Source organism: Tenrec ecaudatus, chromosome 2 (assembly GCF_050624435.1).
Source record: "Tenrec ecaudatus isolate mTenEca1 chromosome 2, mTenEca1.hap1, whole genome shotgun sequence".
In the NCBI taxonomy this organism is placed as follows: Eukaryota; Metazoa; Chordata; class Mammalia; order Afrosoricida; family Tenrecidae; genus Tenrec; species Tenrec ecaudatus.
Window position 1 is genome coordinate 210247141 of NC_134531.1, and position 15071 is coordinate 210262211.

Genomic DNA, 15071 nt, shown 5'->3' on the forward strand with positions numbered 1-15071 from the left:
CCGTTTCCTTGCTCTTCTGGTTGTGTAGAAAGGCTTTCTGGGTTGGATTTTGTGTTTAATTCTATTTCCCCTGCACCTAATACCAATTCCACTGTCTGGGTATATTGTAATCCACTTGATCAGGCGCCTGTTGGCAGACACGGAGGTGGTTTCCGATCTTTGTTGCATAAAATGATACCATCAGTGTCCCTGACAAATGTTATTCAGTCTATAGGGGCAGATGTCTGGATGGAAAACCCCTAGAAACAGAACCGCGGGCTACCTGCATCATATGTTCTCTATGTTGCTGTTCGTAGCTGCTGTCAAGTCATGGGCATTCGTGGCACCACGGGCCTGAACACTGTCCACTGCTGGGGGTCCCCTGGTCAACTGCAGATTGGACCCCTGTCATCCGTCAGGTTTCTGTTGACTGATCTTTTGAAGTAGATCACCAGGCTTTCCTTACTAGTCCGTCTTAGTCTGAAAGCCCTGCTGAAACCTGCTCAACATCACAGCAACACACACCCCTCACCTGACGGACAGGTAGTGTGGCTGTACTTGAGGCACCTTGACCTGGAATTGAACCCAGAGCTCCTGCATGGAAGGCGAGAATTTTGTCACTGAACCACTAATGCCCCTTCATGCGTCTTTCCGTCTCCAGCCAAGTGCCTGCCACAGAAGGTGTACCCACGTGTCTGCCTACCAGGGCTCGGGCAGGGTGTCTGCTCCTGCATCCCCACCGGCAGGAGTTCACACACTTGTCTTTTGACAACTCGATAGATTAAAAAGCAGGGCCGTCGCTTCTCGGCCTTTTGGCCAAGATGAAGCGTAAAGAGCATGTTACTCTATTTTCATGTTAACTGTCTTTGAGATGTCAGAGGATCTTTTCGTGTGTTTAAGAACATCGTGAGGTCCGGGGGTGGTGCAGTGACCACTCTTGGCTGCTAACCGGAGACTGGCAGTTCAAGTCTCTCCACCCGACTCCTTGCGGTACTGAAGAAGAAAGTCCTGTCAATCTCCTTCCCAAGAACCCACCTTTGCAAATCTGTGGGGCGCAGCTGCAGTCTGACACACACGGTGCCGCCCCGGGTCAGGGCTGACTAAACACCGCCTGGGCTGAGTGGCTGTCCTTGGTTTCTGTGCTGTCCTGCGGCACAGCTAGAATGCGCTGCTAGAGAACTCTCAAATCTTCGCCTATTTACCATTTGGGCGATCCACCTGCTCCTCTTGGAGACTCTGCTACTATTGTTCCTAACAGTTTTATTGGCATATAACTCACGTATCATACAATTCGACCAGTCAGTTACATGAGGAAGAGGTGTACAATCATCCCCAAAGTCAATTTTAGGACGTTTTCTTCTTTCTTGGACGTATTGTTATTAGTGCATCATTACCCCTGCCCCACCCCACCGCAATCTCCCCTGCGATACCCCCAATTAACCATGAATCTAGTTGTTGTCTCTATCCTGGATTTTCTATGCAGAAAAAACAACAACACTAGCAAAGTAAAACAGAGGGGGAAACCTCAATAGAAAATAAAGCAGAAAAAAAAAAGAGGACCTGATGCAAGGGGCTTAAGTGGAGAGCAAATGCCTTGAGAATGATTGGGGCAGGGAATGTATGGATATGCTTTATACAATTGATGTATGTATATGTATGGATGGTGATAAGAGTTGTATGAGTCCCTAATAAAATGTAAAAAAAGAAAAGAGGAAAAAAAAGAAAAAAAAACTGCAGCTACTTATACAATTGATGTATGTATATGTATGGATTGTGATAAGAGTTGTATGAGTCCCTAATAAAATGTAAAAAAAGAAAAGAGGGAAAAAAAAGAAAAAAAAACTGCAGCTACTTATACAATTGATGTATGTATATGTATGGATTGTGATAAGAGTTGTATGAGTCCCTAATAAAATGTAAAAAAAGAAAAGAAAGCAGAAAATATTAAAGACCAGAACACATTAAAAACTGATCCAAAAGGAGGTCATTTTAACCTCATGGCATCTGCAAGAATCCACTTTCCAACGCACTCTGTGTGACAGCAAGGCCCTCCACATGCCTGGTCTGTGGTCAGAGGGGAGGCCCAATCCAGGTGTATTTCCCCTTCACTTTTTTTTTTAACTGAAAATGGGTCAAAAGGAAGATTGAGTTTAACCTAACTACATCTGCCATGACCAAACAGCTGGTTTCAAACAGCTGACCTTGTGGCTAGCAGGCCAGCCACGATGCCACCAGGGCTCCTTCTGTTTTGTAAACCAGTGAGTTCAATTCCTGGGGCTTCAGAAAGTAACTGCCCAACACAAGCCTGAAATAGGGCTGCTTCCCGCTCAGGGCATGAGGTGTGTTGGCAGGGAAAGGCCTTAGAGGCTGCGGTCAGCATCTCCCTTAGCTAGGCCCTGGAAGGACTCTGAGGAGTGGTGGGCAACCAAGCCTCCACAAGCCCTGCCCCTGCTCACCAAGGAGTGGATGGACGAGCTATTTGGGGAGACCTGTGCACCGTGGGTGACCCTGCTAGGATGTGAAGCCTCTGTGGCTTAGCTTCCAGCATCCCTAGCCTCACACCGGCCACCACAGTGTGACAGGCTTGGGGACAGCTCACCCACACGGGGCCTCCCTGGATTCCTCAGAGAGGCCAAGGACATGGTGGTCAGACAGCTGCCTGAAGAATGCAGACCCTCCAGAAAATGCAGTGCCTCCGTTCCCCTGTCAAACCCACTTAATGTCATTCTTTACTTTCCAACCCAGCTGAGTCACTGCAGCAGCTGGCCCTCCCCGCCTGGAGACGGGAGCGAAGAGGCTGAGACAGACATCAACATTGGAACCTACACGATCCCTGGACGGGGCTGGCATGCTGCAGAAGTGGGTCCAGGATGTGGGCATGTGAAGTCTCGGACGTGGGTACTTCCTTTCAGAATCTGTGTGCCCGGAAGGAAAGAATGCATGGGCTGAGGAGTCCCTTCTGTTGGCGGGACAAGTGGTTCCGTGAGTCAGCGGGCGGAATCCCAAGCACATTTCGAATGCCTCATGTGCGTCTTGCAAGCAGTAAATCGGAGGTGAGAATGAAAACAGAAAGGCATTTCAGAAATCTGTAGCCTCGCCAGAGCATCTGCCGCGAGCAGGCAATGGTGATGTCTGCCCAGTATCAGTCCTCCTACAGTGTGGACCTCTGGCGGACCGATGGATCACTGAAGCCCCGTTGGGTTAGAGGTTTGCTTCCCTGTTAGTTGGCTGTGGCGGCCATGGGGTCCACTCTGAACTTGTGTAGATTCCGCCACACTGCCTGTCCTCCCTTGAGCAGAGGGGCTCAGTGTGGGTCGACCCAGGCAGGGGTGGATCATAAGGCCCCTGGGGTGTCCAGATGGTTAATGAGCTCAGTCGCTCGCCAAATGGAAAAGGGTCTGAGTCCACAAGAAGGAACCTAGGAGGAAAGGCCTGGAAATCTACTTCTGAAAACTCAGCCTCTGAGAGCCCACCCGTGGAGCACTGTTCTACACAGGGGCTCTCAGTGAGTCAGCGCCAACTCCACTGCACCAGGCTTAGCTCGTGGGTTTGGGTAGATGAAAGGGCCTGCCCTGAGCCTACACAGATCCCTGCCCCAGAACAGCCCACACCCTCCTGATGCCCAGGTCAGCAAGAAGCAGTCCCTCTCCTCCTCCCAGCCTGTGGGCTACCACCGTGCACCCACCATGCCCAGCAGCTCCCCCTGCCAGGCTGCAGCTCCTTCCTAGCTTCAACTCCTGGCTCAGGCCTGCCTTCTCCCCCTGACTCCACAGCCCTGCAGGCACGGGGTACATACTAGGCAGCCCCATCCGACTCAGCATGGGGCTGGCTTCCTCCTTCTCAACCCATAGCAGGAACTTGGGGCCACAGGGTTTGTCCCAGGGCTCCCCCTGTCCCTCCAAGGGCTCCTCTTCCCAGCCCCTCTGTCCAGAAACTACTCATAGGCATTCTCCTTCCTGCACTGGGCCATGGGCCATGGAGGAAGCCCAGGCCGGAGGGGCCCCGGCATACTGGGCCTACCACTTCCTCTCTTTGATTCTCTATTCTGGAGAGAGGGAAGGCGACACCACGCCGCCCAGGGTGGGGCAGTGATGGGCTGCTCCTCCCTGCCACCGCAATGGGGGAGCACTTCCCTCCCCTGCCTCCCCGTCCCCTGCCCCAGTGCAGAGCATGCCCCCTGTCGATGCTGGCCCATAGCAGAATAGCTGCCCTTGCCCTTTGACCTCATGCCTGTCCAACACTGGGCCCCAAATCTGGCCCTGGAAAATGCAGATCCATGGGGAGAGGTCCACCTGTGTGGACAAGAGTTGTCTGCAGGGTGGGGCTGGCAGAATAGCTGCCTAGGGGCCAGCTTAAACCCTGCAGCGGCAGGCCCTGGCTAACTCCGGCCCTGCCTTGCAGGTGGTCAGCTGGGGTGTGGGAATTTTCCCTGCGGGGGTGTTACTAAGGCTGCAGCTGCCTGTTTCAGGTGTGCCCAGCACCCCTCCCATTCCTGGGCCTGCAGAGTCATTTGCATGCCTGGCTCAACCTGTTCAGTTTCTGGGTCCGCCCAGCACCAGGCCAGTCTGGTTCTCTGAGAATCTGCCCCAGGCTGGGCCCGGTGCTGTTTTGGAATCAGCATCTATAGCAGCAAGCCCCAGAGAAGCTTGGAAGGCCCTTGTAGCAGCTCCCAGGAAGCCCCATGCTATTCTCTGCTTCATAGAGTCTCAGGACCACTGGTCAGTGTCTTGTCTGTAGAGGGGAGCTGCAGGCCACTAGTTTCAGAGGTCCCCAGTGTCCTACTCAGGGTCACTTTGGGGTAGCGTAACCCTGAACTGCCAGCTGTCCTGCTGCTGCCAACCACGCCATCATGGGCTGGGAGCTGCCCCCTCTGCACCAGGCCAGCCACTTCAGCGCCCTGCTCAGGCAGAACCTCACTGGATTTAAGATGAGAAAACCCCAAACCCAAACCTGAGTCCTCCTCGGACTCACAGGGACCCCACGGAGAGCCCCCTGTTCCAGGGTGGACCTGCCCCCTAGGGCGTCCTTAGCTGCATCTCAGCATCAGGTGCCACCGCGGGTGGGTATGAATGCCACCCTTTCTGTTGGCCACGGGAGCAAGAACGATGCCTCCTGCCACCTGGAAGATGCCAAGCATCTTTCACTTGACCAACCTGGGAGCTCCTACGCTGCCTTTGCTGATCCAGGGATGTGTTTTCTGGGGACGTGGGCAGGTCAACCCCTCTCAGGGAGAAGGGGGTTACTCAGATGGGCAGACATACTGTTTGGGGGACTCCCACATACACACATGCTATTGGTGCACATCAGACCATACGTTCCACTGGACAGTCAGCTGCCACAGCTTCAAGTGGGGCTGAGTGAAGGAAGGAACCGGGGGGTGGGGGGCCTCAAACCTGGCCCATGCTCGGCTCAGTGCTTCCTCCCCTAGTGGTGGGCTTCTCTCCCTCAAAGGCCGTTCCTCCCTGCAGCCAGGGCTCAGGATCCAGCCTGCCCCGGGGACAGCCCTGCTCATGACACGTTCGATATCAGCGTAGAGGCATGAGAACAAACGTGTGACCACTCGGCCCTGCCACCCTGTGTGGCCCTCTGCCGGCTCAGCTGGCCCTCAGACCACGGCTCCTAGGAAATTCCTGTGGGTTTTTGCCCAGACGCTGTACAGACGCCAGGCCCATGCTGTCCATCCTGTGGTGGCAGCGCCCAGACACCTCACGGTCCTGGCTTCTCCGACAGGCAGTGGCCCTCACGCTCACTGCTGTGGAGCTGGCCGCGCTCAAAGTCACACAGTCCAGCTGAAGCATGGCCCCTCCCCCATCTCACGGTCACTGTCATCCATAAGGCGACCGCTGGCTGAGGTGTGAATGCAGACCGGGCTTTTCTTGTCTCTCTAGGATGATTCTATCCCCCATGAGTATCCCACTCACTCTCCATGGCCCAGAGTTTCCCTCACCAGCTGCCACACCCTGACACCCTAACAGCATGCAACCAGGAGCTGAGACATGCCTCCTTCCCAAGGCGGAGGTCGGCAGTAGAGGAACAGGTGCTTGCCGGAGATCCTGGAGCAGGACTGTAAGATACTGCCACGTGACTGGTCCCCTGCTCCTCGTCCGTTCCCCCTTCTGCCTACATTCCTGCAGTGTGAGCTCCCACAGAGAAGGGGGCGCTTTGCCATCCTCATGTCGGCTGCCAGCATCAAGGGGCTTGGGAGGACCTTGGAATGGACACGGGTCCTGTCTTCGCTCCCCACCACACTGCCCCAGACTAGTTCAGTCCTACCGTGGGCTGCGCCGCAAGAGAGCCCATGCTCACTCCTCCATGGGGCTGGGCACAAAGCAGACCCGAGCTCCTGCCTAGTAGGATGAATGGCACTTGATAGTAGCACGTTGCTGAGGGGCTGTGTGGGGACCAGAGCCAGTGCTTGTGCTGCCCACTGTCCCCTCATGCTTCATGTCTGCCAGAAGACTCACCTTCCGGTCAGAGCCAGGCCCCTCCTTTCTACCCGGACCTAGACCCTGGCCTACGCTGCTAATGCTCCTTCCTCTTCTGCTCCTGACCTGGTGGTCCGGGGTGCATGGGGAGCCGGTGAAGCTCTCAGGGTGGTCTGTGCATGGGATGTCAGGGGTCTGGGTGGGCATCAGGAGGACCACCCCCACTGGCCTGCTGCTGGACGGTAAGAGTTGGAGATGCCTGGCCCAAATCCAGGGCTGAATGGGGAATGAGGTGTCCCCAGCACTAGGTGCGTCTCAGGAAGTCAGAGGGGATGTCCTGGGGCAGCTGTTCACAGAGCTCCAAGCTGGGCCCCATAGGTGGAGCGTCTGGGGGCTCGAGAGGGTGAGCAGGGCCCATCCCAGGAAGACACCCCCCCTAGGCAATGAGTCAGCCCTCATGCAGGATGGACAGCGCTGGCTTGCCTCCCGGAGAAGGGACTATACTCTGCCAGCCTCTCCCGCACAGACAGGGCTGGGCTCTGCCAAGGGAAGCAGTCGGTGACTCATGGAGAGCCAGCAGCAAGCACACTGCTGGGGACACAGCTGCACTGAGGGGCGGCTGGGGCGTGAGAGAGAGGAGGGCAGCCGCGCCAGCTGCACTGCTGAGGACCACCACTCCATCCCTGAGTCATAAGAACAGGGGCAGGAAGAGACCAGGTGCCACCTTAGAGCCTCCTGTCACACCTGTCACACCCACACCTGCTCCCGTGTCTCCTGTGTCCACTGTGCAGCTCCTGACCCTCCAGTTACTGGGGAGCATCTGAGTGGGCACCCTGTGGTGGGCACCCCACATCCATCCCTCCCTTAGGACCACCAGCACCTAACTCCCGAGAGTTAGTCCTTCTCTTAGCATGGCTCCATGCCTGTTCGCCCCCAGAGGTACCCTCTCAGGGGACACCCTAGCTCAAGTGCGGGCCCCTCTGCCTGTACCCTTTCCACTCTGACCCTCAACTTGCGCCCTTCCCTCTCTGGAGAGGCTGCCGCATCCCTCAGCAGGACCTGAGCTCCGAGAGACCCCGGCAGCCAGCAAGGGTCTACTGTGCTCCCAGCGCCCAGCCCGGGGCAGGCCTCAATCCACAGGTGTTGAAAGAGCAGAGGAACGATTGAATGAATGAACAAGCAGGTCAATGAATAAATGGACCAATGAAGAGATAGATGCACTGATGAAAGAGTAATTTCACAAGCAGATGAAGAAATGAATGGTCCAGCATGAAGGATGACTGACTGGATGAACAAATGAGTCAATGAATGAATCCACCTTGCTCCCCTGAGCCAGCCTGCTTCCATCTGGCAGAGGAATGGGCAGCCGCACCCCGACAGCTTGACCCTCTCTGAGGGTGCAGAGAGCACCCACAGCTCCTCTCCCTTGGCACTGCTCCCAGCTTCACAGCACCCAGTGCAGCCCCCACCCCTCACTGCACCCACCATGTGTGCGGGGTGGGCACTTGTGGCCCCTCTGATGGCTGCGGAAGCCGTGCTGTGATCTAGTTGAGGGGTGGTCATAAGGCCATGTGTCAGGTAGTCATGTGTCAGGGGACGAGAGCACCCTTGGGTGCCCCTTGAAGAACTGGAGGCTGTGTCCTGGGACACATACATAGGCCAGCAAGACACCTGACAAGACATGCTCCACATCCGTGAGGATGCGTGCTCTGAGGGTCCTAGACAAGCTCACTTCATGACAATGGACACCGCAGCCCTGCTGCACCCGCCTGCGCATCCCCGACGCCTCTGCGGCCTACGGAGGACTGAGGTGGCCGCCCAAGCCAGTCTGTGTGGCATGGCCATCATTAGACCTTTCCTAACTCTGACTGGCCTCCTGCCGCTGGCCCAGACCGGCACCGCTTCAGACACTCCCTGTCGGCACACACGGACCCTAGCGGAGCCTCACTGGAGTCTGGACACGGTTCAATGCTCGACGCTAGCCCACTCTGGACTGCATGGAGAAACATCCCCTGAGCACCCTGCGGATCCCCGTTCTCTCCTGACCCACGCGGGCCGCCCTCTGCCAGCCCGGAGGAGTCGCCCCCACAGCCTTGGCTGCCTTTCCTTTCTGTTCACCTCTTCTGATTCTTCCCAAACGCACACCGACTGGAGGTCTTCTCCCGGACCCCTTAGCAAGCCTAGGTTTTCATTGGCTTAACAGAGAGCAACCTCCACGGCCAAGATCCCGACCTTGGGGTTAGTTCCCTTTCTGTGTGTGTCTCTCCCAGGCGCAGGGTGTCTGCTCGGCGACCTCTGGTCCGTGGCCCCAGGGCAGGGTGTCCCTCCTCTCTGCTTCCTGGTTCCCACGGGCTCCTTCTCATAAACACTAGGTTAGTCCAGTGCGCTCAGGGAGGGGCCCACGGCTCCTCAACCCTTACTTCCACCTCCGGCTGCGTTGTGTCTGGTCAGAGAAGGGGTTCTCAGCCTGGGGTCTGCAAACACTCTAAGACTGGGTGTGTCAAGAAGAGGGTATGAGTGCATTTGTAAGTGTGTGAGCACAAGCACGTCCCTGTGGGGGGGGTGTCTTTAGGGGAGTAAGTGTGAGCAGGTGTGTGTGTGGACGTGCGTGTGTGCTTAGGGGGATGTGAGGGTGACTGTAAAAGAAGCGTTTATCTATGTATGTGAGTGTGTGAGCATGGACAGGGTACGCAAGGTGGTGAGTGTGGGGGGGTGAGTAGAATTGAAAGCGTATGTACGTGAGTGTGAATGTAAGGGTGCGTGTGCTAGTACTTTGTTTCAAGGAGAAGGTCTCATAGCTTCCTCCGGAGTCTCCCCAGGCTGTGGGGCACCTCATTCTGTACAGGGCACCAGGACCCTCGAAGACCCCAGGTGTGTCCAGGCCAGCACCCTGGGAGACAAGCCTGGCCGGGCAGGGCTGCTCAGCGGGCCCAGCAAGGACAGCCAAGCTGGCTGCCACAGGTGGGAAGAAAGCAGGCTGCGGGGGGTTTGGGGTCAGCACCTGTAGCTTGTCCCGAGCTCTTCCTCGGGCCCCAAACCTGGGTCATCATGATTTGTGGCCAGTGAGCAAGTTGTCCACAGCCACACCATGGTAGTTGCATAATTTCATGTCAACTTGCTAAATAGGTTATATGGGTGGAATCTAGCCTGTCGATCAGGTGATAGCCAATCATGCTCTGTGTGGGCATGGTCTTCTCCTGAGGATTCTGGGAACCCCTGTCTTCCTTCCTGGAGACAGGACACACACTCTCTCGGTTTCGTCTTCCTACTGAAGTCACATGGAGACAAACTGATAGAGCCAGAGCCCTGGAGCTGGAGGAAACACATGGGAGACGCACACTGGTGCTGAGATGCTTCCACTGCCACTGGATCCACAAGACTTCCCACCCACTGGCCTGTGATCTTCCTGCATTTGGCATCATTGCATGCATTATGTGAATCTGAAGAGGAATTTATAGACTGGGATCGGACTTGGGGGCTAAAATCGAACCTACAGACTTGATCTGGACTGATCTGGGATGTTTTCTTAATATACAATTGCTCTTTGATATAAAGTTCTCTCTCACACACATATGAGTGTCTCTGGATTTGTTTCTCTAGTCCATCCAGCCTAACACACACACACACAGCCACACCCACCAGCAGTTGCCACTGAGTTGACTCCAAATCCATAGTACTGAAGGTGTCTGAGTGGAGCTGCCCCAAAGAGCTGTCGGCAGCTCACCCTTTCTACCGCTGTGTGGACGCGATCCTTCCACCTTGTGGTTACCAGCGGAGGGAGCATGTGAAGCATTTTCTTTACCCTAGCACTCCAAAGCCACTCTTCCAACAGCCACTGTAACAAACTCACCCAGCGACCCGGGAGGACAGGGAAGAGCTGCCCCTGGGGCTTCCAAGACCGCAACTCTTCACGGAAGTGGGAATCTCGTCTTTCTCCCGCAGAGCGGCTGGCGGTTTCAAACTACTGACCTGGTGGTGAGCAGCCCAGTGGTAACCACTATGTCCCCACTCTTAGACCAAGTCAAATAAAACTGGGTGATAAAGGCACCCGGATAATTCTGCTGCCAGGCGCTCTGCGGACACCATGTAGCCGGAGAGCTGAGTCCCCCGGGTGGTGTGGCCACCTCGGGTGTCTGTCAACCCCGTCTTCTCAGGGGTTCTGTGACTAGAACCATGGACCTGTCTTCAGACGGATCCCGTGGCACTTGCCAAAACCTTTTGTTTTAAGTCGAGTGAAGGTTTGCAGAGCACTTCGGGTCTTTTAATTCAACAGTCTCACATGTTGCGTCCCCTCGCAGAGTGCCCTCCCCACAGGGTCAGCGCACGGCTCTCGCCTCCTCCAGGTTTCCACGTCTCCTTCTTTCCCAGCGCTGCTGAACTGGGTCCTTGGGCAAATGCCGACCTTCTGACCTCAGAGGGGTGGTTATCTTACGAAGGTGTGTGACCTCCCTCATGTCACGACCGTTCTTCTTGCCGACCCATCTGTTGTTTGACTGAAAACTGAGGCATGGCGCTGGGTGCATCTCCAGACCTGAAAGGTGGCTCAGGACCATAGGCTTGGGGGTTCCGCCAGTCTCTAGCTGACCAGCAAGCCGGGTCTTTTACACGAGGCTGAGCGCTGTTCTGCATTTTTCCGACACTCTGTCAAGGATCTTTTAAGGCGATCCTTTTCGGAGCAGTTGGTGGTGGTAGCCGGGCACCATCTGGTCCTTTTGTTCCCAGGGTGGTGGAGCGGGTGTTCCTGTGGGCATTTAGTCCATTGGACTCGTGGTGACTCTGCTCCAATAAGAATGATCGTCTTCACTCTTCTGGGCTCTGGGACGGCTGCTCTCGAGCTGTGACGAATCCAGCCCCTGCTCAGCAAAGTAGAAGGCAGAACATCCTCTCCGTGGGCTGTTATGCCAACTGACCTTGGTGTCCCCCGAGACCAGCTCCCACAGCATTTTGCAATAGCAGCAGGACGTGGTAATAGTCCTCTTCCTAAAACACAGTTCAAATGCACATGCAAATAACTCTACACGCACAGCAACAGCGGGGGGCGGGGGGGCAGGGGGGGAGGAATAGAGACTCCAGGTACGAACACAAATGCACTGTTGCCACCCATGGGTTCTGTCACATGGAAAGCATAGGGTCTGGCCCCTGTGCATCCCAAAGCAGAGAAGAGCCACCCCACAGGGGTTCCGAGGCTGCAATCCTCACAGGGACAGATCGCCACAGCTTGTCTCCCATAGGGGTGTACCGGACTTAGCCATTGCACCCCAGGACTCCTCAACGACACGCACTTACAATAGTCCATAGTGGGCACTGGAAGGCACTGACAGTCCAGTGGTAGAGTGCCCACTTCCCTGCAGGGAACCAAGGTCTAATTCCTGACCCATGCACTTGACGCCCGGCCAACGGTGGTGAGCCAGTTCCAGCAGAGCTTCCAGACGAAGACAGACTAGGAAGAGAAGTCTAGAGAGATACTTCCAAAACCAGTCCAGGATGGCTCAACATCAGGCAATGAGGTATGTCCATCGTGCATGCAGTTGCCATGAGTTTGGGCCCGCTTGACAGTGACAGCCGTGACAATGCTGGGCGTTTACACCACACAGACGAAGCCTGTGAGTCGGCAGCAGAAGAAAGTCTGGGCGCGAAGCCTGTTTTGGGGCTGCTAAATTGTGCCCGATTCAACACACAATCGTCAGACACTCCCAAAGGTATAAAAGGCTCCCCAAGATATGGCTCTACTGTCCATCCCTGTGACCTCTGGAGAGCCCCAGGTCCTCCTGCATGCCCCCTGTGCCTCCCCACCCCCTTTGACCTATGCCAGCAAATCTGAGACTGGCCTGCCCCTGGAATACCCACAGGCTCACACGTTTGCATGATCCCTCACACGCATGATGACCGTGACACGCCAGAATCAACACTGCAGCAAGAATGATCAGATTTGGGTTGGGTACACACATATTTGGGTCACTAAAGGCTAAACCATGCATGTGTGTAAATGTGCACATACGCAGGCAATGAATACAGGTGCACATGCACACAAACCGCACACACATGAGCATACAGAGAAACACGCACCATATACATATACAGACACACAAAAACATAAAGATACACAGACACCATACATATTTACCCAGACACATACATGCACACACAGAGATACAATCCACATTCAAACGCACACACTGTCACACACGCTGCCTTCTGGGTGTCTATGGCCCTCAGATGTTGGGCATACCCCAACACTGCCAGTCGGTGGGCACAGTGGGCTCTGGGGCCTCATGGCCAGTATGGCCTGAGTACCTGGCACGGAGTTCACAAAGTGGCCTGGCCGGGGGGCGGGGGTGGGTGGGCACTATAGTTGCGGGCCGCAGTGCTGGGATGGATGCAGAAGAGATGCTGAGTGGTGGGTCACAGAAACGGGCTCGCTGGGCCAGATACAAGCCCTGCCTGAGGCAGGCTGGCTGCGGCCAGGAGAATGGCCCCTTGCTGCAGGCACATGAAGATAGCAGGTAGTGGCATCAGTGTGTCGGTCTGGCCCTGCGACCATGTGGGGCTCCGGCCTGGCCTGCCCATGCCTGGCCAGTTCCACGCTCCTGTGGTAGGGCAGAGCCTTTAGGAAGCCAAGGACTCTTCTGACCAACGGGAGTGTTCCAGAAAGGCACTGTGGTGGCTATCTACATCTGAGAGGATTCAGAGTGAATGGAGTAGTTTAGCCTGTTAATCAGGGGGCAGCTTGATGACTTCATTTGGGGGCGCTAAGGAGACAAATAGCTTGCTAGAGGTGGGACACGGTCTGACTCCCTGGGAGACATTGCAGCTGACAAGACACACGAAGCTACGCTAGTGCCCTGGGAGCTGGAGGAGCCACGTGGAGACCCCTGCCAGCGCTGAGATGTTTACACCGCCACTGGATCCATAAGACTTCCCACCCACTGGCCTGTGATCTTCCTGCATTCAGCGTCATTGTATGTGTTTCGTGAGTCTGAAGAGGACTTTATAGATTAGTATCAGAGATATGGGCTAATATCAGACTTATGGACTTGATCTGCACTGGGCTGGGACGTTTTCTCAATATTCAATTCCTCTTGTATATAAATCTCTTTCTTATGCACATATGAGTGTCTCCATGAATTTGTTTCTCTAGTCTACCCAGACTGACGCAGACACCAAAGCTCCTTGGTGGGACCCCGCTTGCCAACTGCTCAGAGTCGGCACATGAGTCAGGCCAGGGCAGCCCTAAAAGAGCAACCAGAGAACTTTCTGGTAGTTCTCCATGAGAAAACCGTCTTCCTGGATGTGGTGAGGGGGAGCCCGGCTGAGTGCGAGCGGGAACTTCACAGAGGCACCCCTGATAAGGGTGTCCCCAAATGCTTCCAGCGTTCTGTCCATAGGGCAGCCCAAGTGACTAGCAGGGGACCACTGTGGGTTACCAAAAGGAGCCTGGGGGGGTAGCCGTGCAAAGTCTGCCAGCCGCAGAGCTGGGTGTGTTTCTAGAATGTGTTAGATCTGGTTAAATAGAGAAACAAATCCAGAGACACTCATATATATATGTGCGTGTAAGAGAGAACTTGATGTCAAGAAGTATGTGTCAATAAAATATCCCAGCTCAATCCAGATCGCATCTTTAAGTTCAAAATTAGCCCCCATGTCTGATCCTAGTCCATAAATTCCTCTTTAGACTCACGCAGCACATGCTATGATGCCGAATGCAGGAAGATCACAGGCCTGGGGTGGATCCAGTGGCAGTGGCAGCATCTCAGCCCTGGTGCGGATCTCCACGGGGCTCCTCCAGCTCCAGGGCTCTGGCTGCCATCAGCATAACTCCATGTGGCTTGTTCACAGGAATGTCAAGCAGCGAGAGTGTGTGTCCTGCCTCCAGGGAGGAAGACAGGAGCTCCCAGAATCCTCAGGAGAAGGCCATGCCCACACAGGGGCATCATTGGCTAGGACCTGATTGACAGGCTACACTCCACCCCTTCGTACAAGTTGACGGAGATTATGTAATTGCCACAGCGGAAGAAAGAACTGACAACTGGCTTCCTTTAAAATCACAGCCAAGAGAGCCCAGTGGAGCCCAGGTCTCCGACACATGGGATGCTGAGAGTTGGCACTGGTTCGCTGGAAGGGAAGCTGAGGCACAAGATAATAACGTGGCCTTCCACAGCACAGTGAATGCTGGGCCTTTCTGTTGGTGACTGGCGTGCATCCTGTCTGTCCAGGCTCTCAGCCACTGCCTTCTTTTCTTTTTTTTTTTAGATACGTGATTCCTTTTTTAAAAAATTTAATAAATTATTTTATTGGGGGGTTCTTACCGCTTTTATAACCATTCATACATCCATTGTATCAAGCACATTTGTATCTATGTTGCCATCATTTCTTCCAAAACATTTTCTTTCTACTTGAACTCTTGGTATCAGCTCCTCGTTTTTCCCCTACCTCCCCCCCCCTACCCTCATGGCCCCTTGATAATTTATAAATTATTTTTATCTTCATAGTTTACACTGTCTGCTATTTCCTTTTATCCACATTTCTGTTGTTTGTCTCCCTGTGTGTGTGCTGGGGGGTGGGGGTGGGGGTTTATGTCGATCATTGCAATAGGTTCCCCCTTTTTCCTCCTTCTCCCCACACCTTCCCCCTATTCTCATGGTATGGCTACTCTCATTATTGGTCCTG